Source organism: Manduca sexta, chromosome 15 (genome assembly GCF_014839805.1).
Source record: "Manduca sexta isolate Smith_Timp_Sample1 chromosome 15, JHU_Msex_v1.0, whole genome shotgun sequence".
Taxonomy (NCBI): Eukaryota; Metazoa; Arthropoda; class Insecta; order Lepidoptera; family Sphingidae; genus Manduca; species Manduca sexta.
In genome coordinates, this window is record NC_051129.1 from 74,727 (window position 1) to 88,803 (window position 14,077).

The window sequence follows — 14,077 nt, forward strand, 5'->3', positions numbered from 1 at the left end:
GGAGTGATTGCGTTTAAGGGAAATGTCGTGTGCAATAATAGGATGGAGACAAGAGAAGCACAGGATGTATTTTATGGATAGATGGAAATCGGAAATCTTCATAATATCATTACAAGAATATTTAAAGTTAAAAAAGAAAGCAACATTTCGAGCTGCTGTAACATCAGGTCTGACATTGCAATTTTCTGTGCAATTAAAAGTTACGTTCGCAAAGTGTGCGGTGTCACGAGACCCCGAGAGTGGCGCTCCCGCATGGACTGTGACGTGTCCCTTACAGAAATGATCTGTCGCGTCCCGCTAACAACTTCATCTCGCTGCTATTTACGTGCACGTCACCAGCCGCCAGCCGTGTGTAGTTGTGACCCGGGCGATGGGGAGAGGGTGACGCCAGAGGGGGGGTGCTGCGCCGGTGCGGCTGTGGAGTCGATAATTGCCCGGCGGGCTGTGAGCGGGCTCCTGTTAAAATAATATTATATTTATAGCGGGCCTTTTGTGAGACCTCTTCGACAACCATCGAGTAAGGGCGAAGTCGCTCTGTGCGCTATTTAATACTATGATAAGCTCGAATACATTTGCAAAACTTTACATTTTATTTGAGTCTATAAGTAAAACGAGTCGCTGTCATTTTTGTTACAAACATCTATATATCCTTAATAAATCGAGACTAGGACATGTGAATAGCTTCATAGGTATCATCACAAGAAGGTAAACTAAATATAATAAATACAGAGTCAATTGTAACTTGTACACTTTCTCTTTCTTACCACCTGTTAGTAGCTGCTCCATATTTTCAATTCCGTATGCTTTGTTTGGGATATTATTATCTTTTGACGACATTTTACCTTACTGTACCGTTTTACCAGTTTTAAATGTTGTTTGAACTTGCCTATTAACATTACATAATATACTTTACTCAAGTAGTTCGCATCATATTGTGTCTATGTTTCAATATAAGACTAAATAATATCCTGTAATATTTACATAAATAAATCCTGTCACGTATGATATTTGTGTGAATGCTCGCGAAGTGTTCAGTTGTCCGCGGCGGGTGGGACGGCGGACGCTCTTCTGTTCAAAGTTTAACCGTGTTTGTTTCGAATCCAGTGAGTCTAAATAAAGTATGAGTGGAGTCCGGCGCCGCGCCCCGCCGGCCGGCACTACAAGTCCCACCTCGGCCGTCTCTACACTTTGCCGTAAGCTTCAATACGATTTGCACACTTCACTGCATATTTGCCTCTAGTCAGGACAGTACGAGACAATAACGTGTGCCTTTAACTTTTGAGGTAATATAGTCTACGTAAAGTCATTTCTAAATGACTTCAACTGTAAATGTAATTTAGGTAAAGTTAAAATTATATCCGCATTGTTGTCCCGTTCTGAGGTGATGTTGGAGCCATAATGTTTGACTTAATCCAGTCTCACCAGTAATCAATTTGTGTAAATGATATCAGCAAACCTCCAAAAGTTGTTTGGCCTCAGTATCGAACCGTAATTATTTGCAGCCCATTAGAGCAAGGAGATTATAATTCTAACCCATTAGTAAAGTGACGGTGAATCAGCTAAAAGCTCTCACGATACATTTAATACCAACATTACCGAATAGTTTCCTCAGACAATTACGTAAACAACATAATACTTAAAGTTGTGAATTATGTTTACTTCATTAAAGTCGGTACATGTTTATACTCCAACCTAAGTTCATCACTTCAACATCTAGATATTACGGAAATGTTCTAATCTTCTTACACTGTTTTCGTTCTTAGTACAGTTTACTGTAGTTCTTTTCCCAGTTTATAATAGCAGAATTTAACAGCGTTTAAAAATTTGGCATTGTATCGTTATTCATGGTATCATTAATATTGTTAAACGCTAAAATAAACCTCCGCCTACCTTAAATTATATTATGTTAAAGTACAGCATCGGTTCCTCGATTTCTTTGACGTTGTAGGTGAGGAGTCACGACCGTGAACACAACCATGAAGTGACCCACATACTCTACCGGCCACAGCAACTGGCCCGGCGCACATACAGCACACCAACACCGGTAATGAGTTACATTGACACGCGACGCGCCGCTGCTGCTCAAAGAGATGCACAGACAGCTCATAAATAATTCGCGCCGCCCTACATCCGCCGCGCGCGCCTCACGGACGACACACTCGCCGCTGCATCTCCGCAACCGACACGAGCGAATATTTTATACCGAAACTGTTTACGATTTCACCTTAGTAGTGTATAACTATTTTTGGATGTGAATACGTTGAGGGAGATTGGAATTATCAATTCCAATCTCCTTTTTCTTCTCAAGCAGATGTGTAGTATATTGTGTGAATTGCACAAGCTGGCAAACGAGAGAACAGAGTGTGGAAGGTTGTTAATTGTGCTTGTAGTTTACGTAGCGTCGGTGCAATATATAGTTTTTGGCTTTACAACAATTTCGCTAAATAGATTTCTGCTAAATTGTTCAAGCTGACAACAGCTCCTCCGGGCTATTAATGCCTATCAATGTGTCGCCTGTTCGCGACGTCACGTCTTTACAAGGAAGCGTGTACGCGACGTGACGCTAGTCGCAGTCCCGAGCGCTGTCGCACCTAATCGCACTTGGAGTGGTGTTTGATGGCGCAAGAGTGGCGTAGGGAAGACGGGCCGGGGAGGGACGCGAACACGACTTTAAGGTGGTAGCTCAAGGTCCATTTTCATACATTTTGTTTCGGCTTTAATCTGGGTAACTAAACAAGTATTGGCAAGTAAAGAATTTAAATTCACGTCTAGTTAGTGATTAGTTCTCGCAGTTGAAGAAAAATGTAAAATAATTAATAATCATGGATATTTCTGCCTTTAAAATTTCGTCATATTAAATTTTAAAGGCCGAAATATCCATAATTATTAATTATTTTTACGTTTTTCTTTCAACTGCGAGAACTAATCACTAACTAGACGTGAATTTAAATTCTTTACTTGCCAATACTTGTTTAGTTACCCAGATTAAAGCCGAAACAAAATGTATGAAAATGGACCTTGAGCTACCACCTTAACACTTACCTCCCGAGTGCCAACACTCGCGGCAACAACACCGGCTCTCTCAAGGTGCATGTGAGATTCTCTAGATTATTTATTATCAACATCAGTTTCTCAATTTTGTTCTTATCGCAGCCGTGTGGTGGCGGGGTAAAAAAAATGTCTTAGTGACTTTATCATTAGTATAATAGTTTCGGAGCACCTATACTTATGGAGGTACCACCAGAGGTACCTTCACTTATGTTTTTAAAGCGAAGTTAAATATTTATAGTATAACGCTATTGAAAAGTTTTGTTAGTTCGTTTTTTGAAAACAGTTCTTAAAATAATTTTTATTTTTATCTTTTATTATTTAATTAGCAAGTATTTTATATTAACTTCTTTTTGTAAATACCAAATTACCTGATCATAAGGATCCACAACGTCGAGTGATGAATCTAAACGTAATATATTCAATATATGTGGTGTCTGTATGTTATTTTCCCATTGTTATTGCCGATAAAGCGCTCGTTATCGTCGCGCGCAGTCTCCGCCGAGTGTAGTGTGTGGTGTAGCCGCGGCGCGTAATGTCCAACACATGCGTGTTTGCCTCGCACCGAATGTTTATCGAACAAACAGAGTTCATTTGTATTTCATATTCAAACATTTTCATAACACCCACGGCGACTATTTAAATATACTTTTGCAAGTACTCTAAAGTCATCATTATTTAAACTGATATTTTAATGTATCCATATGTAAATGTTTGTAATTAGATAATGTACCTTATAAATCAGTAATTTTATTATAAAATAGCACAGGAATAAAAACAGATTAATGTTTACACTTTAAGCGTCAGGAAACACGAGTCTGTAGTTTTACTACGATATTTAGACTTTTATTACTAGAACTTATTAAAATCGTTTGACAAGCCGGGCCGGATTAATTTTAGTGACTGACCAGAAAGGGAATCTCTCTCGTCGATGGACATTATATTTCATTACACGGTGCTTACCATGAACTCGAATTTATAAACACAGTAATTATGTCGTCCCAAGATAACAGACAAGTTAAATGTTTATTCATTATCTTAGGCCTTCGATCAACGATACCAGTCTTATGCGATGAGTGTATCAGCGTAAAGAGCGTTAGGTAGTGTGGTCGCTGTTTATATAGTCGTAACACTCAACGACTGACTAGTCTCGTTACACGAGTGCGTAAAAGAATAGTAACAATATGAATAATAAAAATAAAAATATAAAAAATATTTTACCCAAAAATGCGCCATAAAAGGAAAAAGGTTCGTAAAAATATTGTTATTTTAATATTTTTAGGAATGAATGGTGCTGTTAGTCCCGATAGCTTTGCAGCCGCGCGGCGGAGAGTCGAACATCAAACATTTCACTCAAATATTCCAATAGCGGAGTGATTCGTGCAACTCGATGCTAATTGAAACTGAGGGGGGAGCGGAGTAGCGGGGAGGGGGGTAGGGGTTGAGGGGGAGGAGGCTCAGTAGCATTGAGTTATCGGCTGTTCGAGGAAAGTTAATAGCATTTGAGTATTGAATTATAATTATTTCCAATTTGTACATATTTGGTATTTGGTAATAAAAGGTATGCAGAGTTGATATTGAACCACCGCTACGCTGGGCGTCCATTCTATGATGTAAGAGATTCAGAGAATTAACTTGGTTATGACGACACCGGGTACTCAAATCCAAATTAATTTTCATTGGTACAATTATAGATCACCGACCGTCGTTTCAGGGATCTATCTTGTTGTAAATATGGTATATGTTCTTAGTAATTAAATAAAGTTAGTAAAAAGATGTTATTGACACGAGTGTTTATTTCGGACTAAAGAGAAGTAACTATGGCAAACAAAATACAATTAGTTCTAAAAATAGAACATATAAAAAATAATAAGTCACGACGAAGGTTACAATCTCCAACAGCCGCCCTTAATCGCAGTTGTGACAGAAACAAAACAAATAAAATAATTAAGTTTCTAAACCTAAGTTAACTACACATCGTTTGTGTGCTAGAGGTCCGAGGGCCTTCGTTAGTACATCAGCAGGCATATCGTTACTTTTTATATATTCTAACTTAACAATATTATTAGATACCTTTTCCCTAATAAAGTGAAACCTAGTATCTATATGCTTTGTCCTGCTGTGGTGTACAGGATTTCGAACAAGATTAATGGCACTTTGGCTGTCAGAAGCTAAGTTAACTGAACAAAGTATACCTGTTATCTCGTATATAAACCGACGTAAGTAACACGCTTCCTTCGTGGCAGACGCTAATGCCATATATTCTGACTCGGCCGAACTTAACGCAACAGTAGGTTGCTTCTTGGATTCCCATGATACTGGACCTCCACTTAACTTGTAAACATAACCGGTGTATGACCTTCTGTCGATTGGACAGTTTGCCCAGTCTGCGTCACAAAAACCCTTTAAAGGTTCTATATTCTTCCTGTAAACCAATGAATAGTTTAGGGTACCTTTTAGGTATTGCAGAATCCTTTTAGCAGCATTCCAGTGTTCTTTAGTAAAACACGTATTAAATTGACTTAAATAGCTCGTGGCGTAAGCGATGTCTGGTCGTGTGTTTACCGCTAGATACATGAGGCATCCTATTAAGTTTTGATAAGGATAAGACTCACCGACTTGACCATCCATTCTTTTTCCATATTCTTTTAATTAATGGACTATCCACGGCCTTACAATCCTTCATATTAAATTTTTCTAATATAGAAAGAATATAATTTCGCTGGTTCAACCTTATACTCTCGGAATCACTTTCAACTTGTAGTCCCAAATAACATTTCAATATTCCGAGATCTTTTAATGAAAAATATTTCGACAAATCATTCTTGACAGTGTCAAATGTCAAATCAGAATTAAAGAAGACTATTATGTCATCAACAAAGATTCCTAATATTACAAGTTCTTTACCAAAAAGTTTAGTATACACACAAGGTTCGGAAGGAGTTCCTATGAAACCTATTTTAGAAAGCGTTTCATTTAACTTTTTATTCCAAGCTCGCGGTGCCTGTTTAAGACCGTAAAGAGATTTCTTCAATAAACAAACTTTGTTTTCTTTACCCTTTTCAATAAAACCAAGAGGTTGCTCCATGAAAACTTCTTCTTCTAAATCTCCGTTAAGGAAAGCTGTATCGACATCTAAGTGCTTCATTCTCAACTTCATATCTGCAGCTATCGCAAACAACGTGCGGAGGGAAGAATGACGAATCACTGGTGCGAACGTCTCCTTGTAGTCTACACTTTCAACTTGATGAAAACCTTTGACGACGAGTCTCGCTTTATACTTGATAATATTACCATAAGCATCCCTTTTAATTTTGTAAATCCATTTACATGGTATAACCTTTTGTTAGGTCTATCTACTAAATTCCATGTATGGAGTTTCCTTAAGGAACTATACTCATCAACCATAGCATGTTGCCACTTATGAGCATCATCGGCATGAGTAGCTTCGTAATATGTCGTAGGTTCATTAGAATCTACCATTGACGTATTGTAAGCTTTATAAAAATTTGTTGCTTTTCTATCTCTGGAAGGGTATCTGCGCTCAGGGTGCGATTCCTGTTCCAAATTCGCTGTCACTTCTTCCACACTAGGCAGCCTTAAGTCACTGAGAGACTCTCGCTCTTCCAGAGTCACTGACTCTTTTGCACTTTCTAGATTTACTGGTAAAGTTGCTTCAGCCGCCGGGCTGATATTCTCATCACAGTCATAGAATTGACAGTCATGATCAAACTCAGACTCAATCTCTTTTGCTCATCAAATAACAATATAGATTCTGACTGTGCGACAGATTGCTTCTGCTTTAGCGCTGTAAAGCAATTTTCAAAAAAGGTTGCATCTCTGGATATAATAACTTTTCGTGGGTTAGCAGGATCCCTAAAAATATAAGTGCCTGGATTTTTAGAATAACCGACGAAAATTGCTTCCTGTGCCTTGACATCTAATTTCTTCCTGTGACACGAAGGTATATGGACTAGAGCTCTACAACCAAACACTTTTAGATGGCTAAGATCACATTTTCGTCCATACCATTTGTCATAAGGAATTTGTCCACCTAAGGCTCGATGAGGAGACCTATTCTTAAGGTAAATGGCAACTTGGAATGCATCTTCCCAGAATGATTTCGGTAGTGAACTTTCAGCTAGCAACGTTCTTGCCTTTTCTGTAACCGAACGATGGGTGCGTTCCGCTACTCCAACTTGCTGAGGACTATAAGGCGTCGTTGTTTGATGTTCAATACCTTTTGAAGCAAGATAATCAACAAACTCTTTATTCACGAACTCCTTACCTCCATCAGTCCTAATTGCTTTAATTGTTTTATCTAACTGATTTTCAACAAAACATTGAAACACACAAAATATATCTTTGACTTCTGTTTTAGAAGAAATAAAATAAGCAAACACTTTTCGCGTATAATCGTCTACTATTGTCAACATATATCTATTTCCTTGAAAAGAAGTTGTAGACACCGGTCCCATCAAATCCATATGGATCAGTTCCAAGGGGAAGTAGCCCTATTAAACGCTAACCTTTTGAAAGGTTTTCTTGCTTGTTTACCTTCCACGCAAGCGATACAACTAGTTTTATCTACTCCTGTATACTTTATACCTACCTTGTGATTTTTCAGTTGGTTCATGCCTATACGACACAAATGTCCTAACCTCTTATGCCATATTTGATAACTATCCTGACAACCAGAGTGCACATCTTGTGTCAAAAAATTATCCGCCACATTCTCGGAAACATTTACAGTACCATCTAAAAACGTACAGTCCACCACAGGGCGAGGCATGAGCAACAGATTCACCTGTAAAATTAAAAGTATCAGATTTATAAAAGTTACATCCATTTTTATCAAAAACACAAATAAAACCCTTTTCAACAGTTTTATATACAGATAACAAACTAGCTTTCAAATCTGGTATATAAGCAACATCACTAATATTGTTGACCACGTTCTCGGGCGTGTTTATTGAAATATTTCCAATTCCGCAGCACTTAATCTGTTCTCCATTTGCGACAGTAACAGTACCTTGATTCTGTATCGAGATATTCTGAAACCAGTCCCGTCTAGAAGTCATGTGTCTAGTACAACCTGAATCTACATAAATTATGTCCTTTCTTGGGTTTCCAGAAGTATTAAGACTTGTAAATATCGTATCATTGGTATTTACCGCATTGCCTTTCTCCTTCTTGTTTCTCTGTGGACAGTCTGGTCTCTTATGTCCAGGTGTCTTGCACTCATAACAAACTATATTCTTCTTCATTGACTTAGGCTTCTTCTTCGCATGAAAGACAGAGTCTAATGATGTAGCCACATCTTTGGACATTTCATTAAGCAGTTTTGTTTTCACCAACTCTGTAGTCACGTCTACATTGCAATTTTCTAAAGCCATAATGAGAGGTTCATACCTTGGAGTTAGACCTCCCAAAAGTATTGCAGCAATAGACTTGTCCTCTATGACTACATCAATATCCGCAAGATCCTGTGCGGTTGACATAACTGCGTTAATATATAGTTCAATATTTTTGAACTCTGATAGACTCAACCTGTACAGTCTACGCTCCAAAAATAATCTTCGTCCTATTCCCTTATCTTCAAAGGCTTTTTGCAAACAAGTCCATGCCTCAGATGCAGTTTTCGCACATCTTATATGGGTTATCGCTGCACCTTCTACTGATAAGCATATCTTTGCTAATGCCTTTGCGTCTTTGCGTACCTTTGTAGAGGCAGGGGTTGTGTCTCCATCTCGGTATCCACTAATTGTTTCCCATAAATCCTCATGGATAAGGTAATTTCGCATCTTGAACTTCCAAGTCGGATATCCATCTTTTATCCTCAAACAAGGAAATGGAAAAGATGTGATCGACGCAGGGGAATTTTTCATACTCGAAACATCTCCAGATTCATGTGACATTTTCAGACTATTACTATTTCCTAGTCACACAAAAAATATATTCAACTTTATTTTACTAAATAACGTGAAAAAAAAAACTAAGAACTAAGCGTTCGTGCTGATAACGTGTTGTAAATATGGTATATGTTCTTAGTAATTAAATAAAGTTAGTAAAAAGATGTTATTGACACGAGTGTTTATTTCGGACTAAAAAGAAGTAACTATGGCAAACAAAATACAATTAGTTCTAAAAATAGAACATATAAAAAATAATAAGTCACGACGAAGGTTACAATCTCCAACATATCTTACCCACGGTCTTATACGCAATGCAAGCTTAAGATGCTCCTACCAGTAAAACGGCGCAGTAACTGTATTTTTAGAAGCTCACTACCCAAAATGAATAACTTAAAAAAATCAAACGTCATATTTCTATATGTTATCTTAACTTTGGAACTTTAAATTATTACGTAATTATTATGGATATTCCGTCATTAATTACATAATAAAAAAAGGCCAATAAAATTACTGATTCCTTGATCTTCTCCTTAAGTACATACGTATAATTTTAATTTGCAACCAACACTATAAAATAGTGTAGATAATAAGGAATATTTGGGTAGCTTAATTTTTTCGAAAAGATCTGATATATTTTTTTATGATTATTCGTAAATCTTTGGATATTCCTGCAGTAACTTGTGCGCCCTAAATGTGTAGAACGAACGCTCAAGGCCGTTTGCTCGATGGATTGCTTAACAAGCCGAACATCGTCACAAATGTTCACGATATTTAAAAGAATATCTCTCGTGTACCCACGCTATGCAATATACATTAACCGACCTATTGTCGCGTGTCGCGCGTGTGAGTGTGGATGTAATTCGGTTTTAATATACGATCGGCTCAATAATGGCTCATCCATAATTCAGATTTCCGGAACAAACACACACACACACACATACATGTGCGCGCGTTTATTGTCGTTTTGTAATAATCATGTTTATTGGTGTAGCGGCAAATGATCCACGTATAGTCGGAGAGTACATTTTCATCTGCTAATTTTAAGTAGAGAATGGGTAAGTTGCAAGAGAGTATTTAAAACCTTTCTTTTTCATTGTAGCTTCTTGTTCGTATAAATTTTCACACAAAGGTTACGTTCTGCACTTAGTTGCCGTTTACCGTGGCGTGTCCTAGGTGTGATCTTGGATCTCGAAAGCAAGTCATGCAAACTCGATGAATGTCTCTGTGTATTGATTGTCCTATTTTCCATACTGTGTTAGTGCACATTTTTATTAGCGTGTGTTTGCTGTCATCAGTGTGTCAGGTGACGCAGCAGAAATGTTGAAAGAGGCCACAAGATAGTCAATAGTGGTTGTTTGCGCGTAAGTAGAGCAGTGTTGTGTGAAGGTGTAGGCGGCGGCGCGGCGTGTGTACAGCGCGTGTGTCGCGCGCCGCAAAACAAGGCCGTACATTGTGCTGGGTTTTTTGCCGACAAGGTGCCATCAGGATTGTATACCGACCCTCGTCCTTCGATTGCTGCGCCCTGCACTATAATCGCCAGAGATGAATCTCAGACATGACACCCAATCACAAAACTCGTCCATGATGTGCATCTATGCAACTACTGTAACAGCTAGCTTTTGGTTTCTGACACCACTACCATCGCATAGTAGGTTACGCGTGTAGTTAATGTAATAAGTAAAGATACAAAACGTATCTATTGTTACCAACACAGTAATGAACCACATCAGCGCGTACAAATAGACGGAGCGGATAACACGGCAGTGGGAGAACGCCTCGAGACGACACCCGCTACCGCCGCCACTCTCCGGCGAGTGTCGAGCGCTCTCCGCCATCTCTCCGACACAATGGGCCCGAGCTCGTGCAAACGAGCTGTGCACTCGCGTGTGATGTAAACATTCCTTGTTTCAATTAATGTTATCGCGGGTATTGTTAACGTGTACCATTTGTACCGACGCCTCGTCGACACCGGTAACTTGCTGTCTAAGAGCCGCACCACACGGTAGGTACATCTGCATGCACGATCGACGATTAACATAATTGTGCTAACTTACCAACTTTAATGAGTACTGTCGATTGTTTAAAGACGCGGCATCTATTAATTCGTTTTTCTGTTAACCACTGAGTCCAAACCGATCAGTAATCACAAAAAAAATTACACCTATGTCAAAAATGCACTCGGACCCCCAGAAAATTCGTGCGGATTTCTTAACTAAATCTGCGTAATAAAAGTGTCGGCTTGAGTGGGGCATATCATTACGTAGTGCCTCACATTTTTTTCGTAATGCGTCCTAGATCTATGTGTTCTTATTTTAATATGTTACAAAAAATCTAACGTTAATGTAGTTAGCCTTTATCTGCGTAATATATTTTTGATTTCGTAAAACTATTGGAAAATGAATGAAATAATTACATATCAACATTGCAGCTAATGGTAAAGCACATTTGTGTCGCCATAATTCCTGTCTGATGCGTTGCAGTGGTACAGTTGTGTGCGGCAGCGGCGTGTCGTCACGCTCGGGCTGCGCGGCCCGGGCCGGCGTCTTGTGGACTCGCGGAGTGGACTCGACGCGGCTCGTTGGCTCTCAGTGCCCCTGAACTATGGGCTGCTCTTAGTGCTGTGGTCTGTGGTCGGGAAGTAGTACTTGTACACAGTATACATAATGTATTACAAATGTAAGTAATATATGTATTGCTTCCCTATTAAGCTACGATAGGAAACGAGGTATTATAAATGCTGGATTCTGCGTCTGTTTGTCTCCATGTAACGACACTTATATTCAATCCGACTGTATAAACTTTGCTTATCTCATTGCTTGAAACTTTTAGCGTAGTGAATACCTGGCTTTACATTTGCATGTTCCCTCCCACATGTGTTCCTTTGCTTGTTCCAAACACATCTGCTACAAACACAATCTGTAGCTGTTAACAAAACCAACTCACACTTTGTACGCAAAATACCCTCGAGTCGTAGTGCGGAGTTTGCCAATAAAGAGTGCAATTCAGCGCGTGTGTTGCGGCAACATCAAAGCATAGTTTCACGTCGCCCGCCACACTCGACGCACACCGCGCCGCGCCGCGCCGCTCCGCCGTGAGAGTATGTAGGTCGCGACACTCGCCCGCGACAGCGCCGATAACGCTCAACGACAGACCTTTTTTATCCCAGATTGTGTTATAACATTTACATTCGGCAGCTTTTATGTACATTTCAGAGGGTATTTTGAAATATAAATGGATTTAAAATCCTAGATAATATTCAATTGTTTTCTTCGCAATAATTTTAAGCTTTTTAACCACTTGTATTGATGAAGAGTTGAGTCTTCTAAATTAGTCTATATAAACACAAACAGAATGGGACACACAGTAATGAATGAGTATAATATTCAAAACTCAACGTTTGAAGTTGATATTCCACACATATTCTCAGTCGTATCACTCCCTACTAAGTTATGCCACTATTATTTTGTTAAACACCATCAATAAAACTAATTAAAAGCACTATGTAACTAATATACTTGTCAGAGGACGAACATGTCAATGTCTCTGCAGGTCCCGCAAGCCTGCACAATGCGCCGCCACACGTACAGCGGGCGACGCGCTAGTAGCTCAAAAGTAACCCCGCAGGTACTCTGTGGTGTAAAGCGAGCGGCAAGAGAGCGGTGCAAAGCACCTGCCGAGGATTAATGGGTCACCGCAGGGCTGCCGTGAATGCGCCACTACATTCACCACTAACAACTCACGATAATTAGCTTTCGATTCATGTTTTTTAAGTGTAACTCCAACTAATCGACGAGCGTATTTGTAGTTTCCAGATAGTAACATATTTAACAATCATAGCAGGACACTGGAATATTCGGTGCATAATGGAGTTCTACATCATCAATTATAAATGTGTACCAAAAATATTTAGACAAAAAATTTAACTAAATATTTCCGAATTGTATACGTATTTGTTTTTCGTGTGGAATCAAACCCGCTATAATATAAAGGTTGGTGCTCCGTGGTGGCTCTTATCTTTTGCCTCAAATTACTTATTTCATGCTTTCGTAGTATTTTCCCCATTATTTGCAAAAACACGTAATGATTTTCATTATATAAAACGCATGTGGACGTGTCTCGGCGTAAGTGAGGCGTGAGGTAAAGAGTGCGGGGAGCGGGGCAGCGACATTATTTACGAGCTAGCAGTGAAGCTGATCAGTTGATGCAGGTTCCGGCGAGTGTCCGCGGAACAGATACATTAATAATGGAGCGCTTCCTGCTGCCGCCTCGCACCCCGCACCCCCGCGCCACGCCGGCACAAACAAGGACCACCATCAACGAACGTAAAAATGCGGCATGTGCAAAAATGTTTATTTTTATTAATGATGCCGCGTGATTACGACTGAGCCTTAGTCCAACGGAAGTGGGGGTACTGACATAAATTTCTTATTCACTTCATATGTATACTGAATAGGCTTGTAGATAGAAACGCATAAGGGGCCAGTGAGGACCGGCGCGGGCCACTGGGTCAGCCTGAGCTGACTGCGTGACTGAGTGACTGTGACTGGGGGAGTGGCACAATCAATACGCAGAATGCACGCCACGACAACGGAAACGCGTTATACCTATAAGTCCTTAAAAAAATCTTCCAATCAGCTTTTAGCCCTTAATGTTAGTGTTCTGTCAGCTCGCTCGTAATGAATTATTTGGATGAAGAAAGTGACAAAACACCGATTGTTATGATCCACTTATTTGCAGATTTACTTTTTAATATCTTAATTTAATGTGGGGCCGGTACAAGACAGTTTCTTAAGTATATTACAAAAATTACATGTCTTTACGTCTGGCCACCTGCATAGCACTCCTCTGGAAGATGCTATATACCTGGGGAGTACCAGATAGATTTTTTTTTTATTAGAAAATCTACGCAAATCCTTGCTTAACCTGAGACCAATTATTATTATAACATAACTAATACATCTTATATCTAAGTCCGTAGTTACATTTACAAAATATCATTTCTTAAATGTACAATACTTAATTGCGAATTGCCTTCTCGGTGTAACGGTACACGTAGACGATGACCCCGGAGACACAACACGCGCAATTTAACTTGTCCTGTCTCGGTACCGCCG

General features: G+C 39.3%; 1 long non-coding RNA gene across 1 annotated transcript; it reads left to right on the plus strand.

Annotated features, from left to right (window-relative positions):
- The first annotated feature begins 10,823 nt into the window (after window positions 1-10,823).
- LOC115446436 lies at window positions 10,824-12,907 on the plus strand. The gene is made up of 3 exons (XR_003938917.2): window positions 10,824-10,965; window positions 11,444-11,639; window positions 12,513-12,907. It is a non-coding gene; the product is annotated as an uncharacterized LOC115446436 (long non-coding RNA).
- The last annotated feature ends 1,170 nt before the right edge of the window (window positions 12,908-14,077 follow it).